At 46.8% G+C, this 7,615-nt stretch overlaps 1 protein-coding gene across 1 annotated transcript in view; it reads right to left on the reverse strand.

Moving 5' to 3' along the window:
• The window catches only part of nav3 (neuron navigator 3), a 178,104-nt gene that overhangs the window by 169,600 nt on the left and 889 nt on the right, over positions 1-7,615 (reverse strand). The window lies entirely within an intron of this gene.

Raw genomic sequence — 7,615 nt, forward strand, 5'->3', positions numbered from 1 at the left:
GAGTGTGTGTGTATAGGTGGGTGTGGGTGTGAATGTGAATGTGTGTGCGCGAGAGTGTGTATGAGTGTGTGAGTGAGTGTGTCTGTGAGTGAGTGTGTGTGTGTGCGAGTATGTGCATGTGTGTGTGAGTCTGAGTGCTTGAGTGTGATTGTGTGGGTGCATGACAGTGTGAGAGTGTGTGTGTGAGTGTGAGTGCAAGTGTAAATGTGAGTGACAGTGTGTGTGAGTCTGTTTGTGTGTGTGTGTGTGTTTGTGAACACAAGAACTAGGAGCAGGAGTGGGCCATTCAGCCCCTTGAGTCTGCCCCAACATTCAATACTATCATGGCTGATCTCATTCTCAGCTCAATGGGTTAAGTGGCCTATTCTTGTTCCTTGTTTACAAGAAAATGGGAGCTGGATGTATTCTCCACCGAACAGGGGAAGGTAAGTAGAGGTTTGATGGGCATGTTCAGTGTTCAGATGGAGAAGGACCAATAGCCAAAGAACACTGATTCAAGACCGTAGCAAAAGTTCCACAGCCAGCACGAGGAAAACCCCTGCACACAGTAAGCTGCTGGGCTCTGCAATGTGCTTTTGATTGGCCAGTTGAAGCTGATTCAATAACTTTTAGAAGGGACTATAGAGGGCACAAGTTGGCTGCCATGAATAAAGGGAAGCCAATTTAAGACTGAGATGTGGAAGAATTTTGTCTCTTCAACGGTTGTGAGTCTTTGGAACTCCTCGCCACAGAGAGCTGTGGGGGGAGAGTCCTTATATACACTTAAAGCTGAGATAGATAGATTTTTGATCAACTGGGGGATTAAGTGTTATGGGGAAAGGGCAGGAAAGTGGATGTGAGGAGTGTCAGATCAGCCATGATCCTATTGAAGGGGGGAGCAGACTTGAGGGGCCAAACAGCCTACTCCTGTTCTTGTTTCTTACGGTTTTGAAGATAAATAATTGTAAAGGAAAGATATTGAGGATGAATAAGAAAGAGTTGGGGGTGTGGGATTATTTGGTGAGCCAGTACAGGCATAATGGATTGAATAGGCTCCTCCTAAACTGTTTGAATCTATACTTTAGATTAACCTGTCTTTGGAAAGCCAGCAATTGTCATTCATTTCCTTGGAATAAAGATTACACCATGTGTGTTACAAATGATGCTTCAACATGTAAAACGAGCCACAAAATCCTTGTAACTGCTTTGAGAGTTGGTCTCATAATAAACTATTAACTTGAGAAAATAAAAATGATGCTACAAAGTATTTCTCTCTGAAATGCCAGGCACAGGATCATCGTTTGGATACCCTGGCACTGTGCCACACAGCTGTGACCATGAATGACATTGTGGAATCAATCTCTGTTTCAGGTTTGAACAAATTCCCAGAATTACTGCAAACCCAAAACTGAATCAAATCTTTGGCATTTTCTGGGCAGACAAATGCAACAGGAATAAAAATATAACCAATGGACTTGGATTTGACTCAACTCAGAGACTTCCCAGGAGGAAATGTTGTGAATGCAAACCATGTGAAATCTAAGCTTTTACATACCTGCAGTCCAACAACCGTTCACACATCTTTGTTCTTCTGTCTTTCCAGCCTTTTGTATACCATTCCCCCAGCCCCAAGTCCATTGTCTCACTTTTGGTTGAGTCTTTAGCACATGAAGCCTTATCGGAATTCTCATCTTAAACCTTTGGCCTTTTTCTTCTCCTACCTCTTTGACAAAGTCTGTCCTGTCCTGACCAGTCTCCCCCTTTGATTCAGCACCCATATGGAAAATATGGTTCAAAAGAGCCTAGCAATAGTTGCAAATGAACATCCTGGTGTGTTGGAGCTCTGCTTTGGCGTACATGACAAGCGTCAGAACATTATTCTTCTTCACAAGTTTTCATAGAATCCCTACAGTGTGAAAACAGGCCCTTCGGCCCAACAAGTCCACACTGACTCTCAGTGCATCCCACTCAGACCCATCCCCCTATAACCCACCTAATCTACACATCCCTCAACACTATGAGCAATTTTTCATGGCCAATTCATCTAGCCTGAACATGGATCGTAGAATCATAGAATCCCTACAGTTTGGAAACAGGCCCTTCGGCCCAAAAAGTCCACACTGACTCTCAATGCATCCCACCCAGACCCATCCCCCTACAGATGACAGTAAGATTGGTGGAGTAGCAGATAGTGAAGGGGACTATCGGAGAATGCAGCAGAATATAGATTGGAGAGTTGGGCGGAGAAATGGCAGATGGAGTTCAATCCAGGCAAATGCGAGGTGATGCATTTTGGAAGATCCAATTCAAGAGCGAACTATACGGTAAATGGAAAAGCCCTGGGGAAAATTGATGCACAGAGAGATCTGGGTGTTCAGGTCCATTGTACCCTGAAGGTGGCAATGCAGGTCGATAGAGTGGTCCAGAAGGCATATGGCATGCTTTCATTCATCAGACGGGGTATTGAGTACAAGAGTTGGCAGGTCATGTTACAGTTGTATAGGACTTTGGTTCGACCACATTTGGAATACTGCGTACAGTTCTGGTCGCCACATTACCAAAAGGATGTGGATGCTTTGGAGAGGGTGCAGAGGAGAGTCACCAGGATGTTGCCTGGTATGGAGTGCGCTAGCTATGAAGAGAGGTTGAGCAGATTAGGATTATTTACATTAGAAAGACAGAGGTTGAGGGGGGACCTGATTGAGGTCTACAAAATCATGAAAGGTATAGACAGGGTAGATAGCAAGAAGCTTTTTCCCAGAGTGGGGGACTCAATTACTAGGGGTCACGATTTCAAGGTGAGAGGGGAAAAGTTTAAGGGAGGTATGCGTAGAAAGTTCTTTACGCAGAGGGCGGTGGGTGCCTGGAACGCGTTGCCAGCTTAGGTGGTAGAGGCAGGCACAATACCATCATTTGAGATGTATCTAGACAGATACATGAATGGGCAGGGAGCAGAGGGATACAGATCCTTGGAAAATAGGCGACAGGTTTAGATAGAGGATCTGGATCGGCGCAGGCTTGGAGGGCCAAAGGGCCTGTTCCTGTGCTGTAATTTTCTTTGTTCTTTGTACAATCCACTTAATCTGCACATCCCTGGACACTACGGGCAATTTAGCATAGCCAATCCATCTAGCCTGCACATCTTTAGACTGTGGGAGGAAACCGGAGCACCCAGAGGAAACCCACGCAGACACGGGGAGAATGTGCAAACTCCACACAGACAGTCACCTGAGGCTGGAATCGAACCTTGGTCCCTGGAGCTGTGAGGCAGCAGTGCTAACCACTGAGCCACCGTGCCACCCCAGTTTTATGGCATTTTCAAGGGTTGATTCACTCAGTTCACTAGACGGCTGGTTTGTGATGCAGGGTGATGTCAACAGCATGGGTTCAGTTCCTGCACCAGCTGAGGACTTTCTTTTCAATCTTTCCTGGGGTGTGCTGACCCTCAGGTTAAACCCCACCAGTCAATAAGAGAGCAGCCCTCTGGCCTGGAATGTCTATAGTAACTCTACCTTCCTCAGTTTTCCTTCCAGGTGTGCATTTGTTTGTCACATGATGTGCCATTCGGAATGCCTTTGGGCATGGTGCTACGTAAATGCATATTGGCTTTGCCTCTTTATGCCTCCTGCCTTGACACTCACTGTCAGTGCTGGTCCCTGCTGGGACAATTGAGCTGGGATTGTCACACGTGCAGCAAGACGGGACAAACCTAGGGGCTGCCTCATGGCAGCTGGGGGGAGGGAGGCCATCACAATGTCACTGGACAATAATCCACAGTCCCCTTTAAAAGTCTGTCATTAAAACCTCGCCAAATGGAAACTAGTGCCAATTGTCAAAGAAACCCGTCTGGGTCACTAATGTCCCTTAGGGAAGGAAAATGCCATCCTTACCTGGTCTGGCCTACATGTGACTCCAGACCCACAGCAATTTGGTTGATTCTAGACTGCTCCATAGGCAATTAGGGATGGGCAATAACTGCCAGCCTAGCCAGTGGTGCCCTCATCCCGTGAATGAATAACAAACTCCTTCAGTATCTGCCCACATTCACCAGTTACCACTGCCAACACAGAGATGTTATCTGAAGTCGTCCTGAAAAGAAAGGTAGAATGTGGGCTGGGGAGTAACTGTGGCATGAATATTGATCCAGGCCATTTTACAAGAAATTTATGATGAAATGAGAGTAATATCATGAACAAACCCAATCTTATCCTGCTCAACTGCCATTCTGATAATATTCTTTCACAAGTCTGATGGGAGCATCATTGGAATTTATTGCCCATCCCTAATTGTCCAGAGAGTAATTAAGAGTCAATCACATTGCAGTGGGACTGGAGTCACATATAGAGCAGGCCAGGATGGCAGCTTCCTTCCCTAACAGCCATTCAGAAGGTGGTGGTGAGCTGCCTTTCCATGCTGTATAGCCAAGATAGATACGATGACATTTCCTTCCATCACAGCTCCTCTTAAAACCCAACTGTGGGCATTGATTTGCATTCTGGTACAGTACACAGTGAAAAAAGACTCGATAATTATGCCTCATTGCATTTCCATTTCTGGAACACTGCAAATAAATCTATTGAGCAAAAAGCCATTAACTGGAGAGTTAGACTTCCCACAGAATGTTGATCTTTTCAATCTTCGCCTCCCTTCCCTTCTCCTTTTCTTTGTATTTTCAGTGAATTTTTCTGCCTCCCCCTCCCCCAACTGCAAAACATTTGACACTGAGGAAAATATTTCTTTTCTCACCTCATCTAAATATCATGAGTTTGGAGATTTGTGACCAAGCAGATGAAGCGTGGATTCTGAGCTTGGGTTTAATTCAGACAGTGGCCTCTCTGCACCAAATGTTGATTAGCTCAAACTTTAATGCTCCGAGGCAAACCTACCACAACTTATTGGCTTTAAAGTCCCATTCCCCAAACCACCTGCATTAACCAATTTGAAAGTCCCGCCCAGTTGAACCCCATACCCCCAGCTCCTTCTTCACAATCCAGTAAACAAGTTATCTCCAACCCACAGCCTGTATTCACTAGAGTTTGAAAATATGAGGGAGATCTGGCTGAAATGTATAAGATGCTAATTGGGCCAAACAGCCTGGATGCAGGGAGGATGCTTCACCTGGGTGGGGTGTCAAGAACCAGGGGACATGGTCTCAGGTCATTTAAAACTGAGTTGGAGAAAGGTTTCTCCACTCTGGGGGTGGGTGAACCTGTGGAATTCTCTGTCACGGGAAGCGGTGGAGGCTGAGTCACTGGAAATATTCCAGAAAGCACTGAATACATTTTTAGATTTGAAATGCATCAGGGGATATGGAAAGAAAGCGGGAATATGGCATTGAGATTGAGGATCAGCCATGATGGTTTTGAATGGTGCAGCAGGGTCGAAGGGCCAAATGGCCTACTCCCGCTCCTAGTTTCTATGTTTCTGACCGTGTGTAGGAGTTAATTACACCAGCCTTTCAGGTAGTGCCTTCCAGATGTTAATAAGCTCCAATGTGGAGATGTTTCCTGTCAGTCCTTTCTCCTGTCAGAAGCTCACTAAGGATCGCTGCACCTGACATTCCCAAATAACAGAAGCAAGTGTCTATCAGGGACAGAAGCAAACACAAAGATCAAATCCCCAAGCAGCAGCAGCTCACCCTAAACTCAGTTTCCCAGTTCTGAGGAAGGGTCACTCGACCCGAAACGTTAACTCTGATTTCTCTCCACAGATGCTGCCAGACCTGCTGAGCTTTTCCAGCAATTTCTGTTTTTACTCCTGTGGATCCTGTCTTATTGCCTGTAGCATTGGGCACAGATTGGCCCTTACTCAATCACCTCCGTACCCATGTGAGCACCAAATGGTGAACACAGCTATTTCCTCCTCAAAGGATGAATAAGCTGAGGCCTTTTGCCAATTCCCTTCAATCTTTGCTCTCTGTTAACTAAGCCTTTTTTGAAAATTCTAAGCAACTCAATTAAACCTCCCACTATAACCTTTCCCTTTCAAAGGAGAACAATCCAGGTTCCACCAATCTCTGCACAGTTCAATATCACAGAATTGTTACTGAATAGCCCCATCAAAGCCCCATCCAATCCCCGTCTTGAGTCCCTCAGTTGAACCTGCGTCCACACATTTCCAGGCACTGCATTCCACACCCAAACTACTCACTGAGTGAAAACATCGTTCTCACGTTGTCCTTGATTCTTATGAACATCACTTTCAATCAAAGCTGTCTGGGCTTTGTTTCCAGAACAGCTCCTCCCCATCTACCCTCTCCAGCTCGCTCATGATTTTGGAAATCTCTACTGAATTTCCTCTTCAATCTGTTCACATCGCTGAAGTTTCTCGTTCCTGGAACCATCCTTGTAAATCATTCCTGCAACTCTCTGTCTAATGTGAACACATGAACTGAACTCCCTTATCCCCACAAAGAACCTGGTGAACCAGTTCCAATCAATTAACTTCCTTCCTTCACATCCTTACTCTACAACATTCTCATAGGATTCAGCACTGACCTTAGCACACGCTCCTTGTATGTTTTGGAGTTCCTTCTCTCTCACCGGGGAAGGCTGTGGTCCAGTGCTTACCAGTCCGTTAGGACTGCTCGATCTCTCTCTCAAAAACCCTCCTTGCACTTCTCCCTGATACAGCTTTACTGTTGGGTGAAGGTGACGGGCAGTTAATCAGATAGCCTCCGTCCCTCACAACTATCATCCACAAAAGCTGCACATCACACAATTACAGTTCCACAACATTGACCATCGGAGAAGATTCCAGGATGGGGTTTGCTGCCTGACACTATTGCCTACCGCTTGTCTCCCTCTTCCTCCAAACTGTCACTGTGAAGAGAAATGTGAACTCGTCCCTTTATTTCTCCAAAAAAGCAGATGAAGTCAGCTGCAGTGGGATTGCCAATGTGAACGAGAGAATGTGTGTGGGCCCAATAGAAGGGCCATTGTGCCTTCGTTCAGATATGGCAGTCTGCCCAATGTATATCATCAATGTACACAGCACACAAACCCACAGCAACACCAGCTCAGAAACACCTTCACTTCACATCAGAGACCCACACTCACACAGGAATGGTGCGGGCTTCCTCTGCTGACAAGGCATCCAATCGGATTGCCTTAGTCAGTGTAGCAATGAAAATCCCATTAGAACAGCTGTGCCATGCTCACAAGTCAGCACCTCACACAGAAATCAGCAACACATTCAGCACCAGTCTTTGCAAACTGGTCTCACACCACACAGTGCACCATAATAACCAGGCTCAGGGAGCGCTGTACTGTCGGAGGGTCAATACTGAGGGAGTGCCGCACTGTCGGAGAGTCAGTGCTGAGGGAGCGGGCACTGTCGGAGGGTTAGTGCTGAGGGAGCGCCGCACTGTCGGAGGGTCAGTGCTGAGGGAGTGCCGCACTGTCGGAGCGTCAGTACTGAGGGAGTGCCGCACTGTCGGAGGGTCAGTACTGAGGGAGTGCCGCACTGTCGGAGGGTCAGTACTGAGGGAGCGGGCACTGTCGGAGGGTCAGTGCTGAGGGAGTGCCGCACTGTCAGAGGGTCAGTACTGAGGGAGTGCCGCACTGTCGGAGGGTCAGTGCTGAGGGAGTGCCGCACTGTCGGAGGGTCAGTACTGAGGGAGTGCCGCACTGTCGGA

This window comes from Rhincodon typus, chromosome 18 (genome assembly GCF_021869965.1).
Source record: "Rhincodon typus isolate 14 chromosome 18, sRhiTyp1.1, whole genome shotgun sequence".
In the NCBI taxonomy this organism is placed as follows: Eukaryota; Metazoa; Chordata; class Chondrichthyes; order Orectolobiformes; family Rhincodontidae; genus Rhincodon; species Rhincodon typus.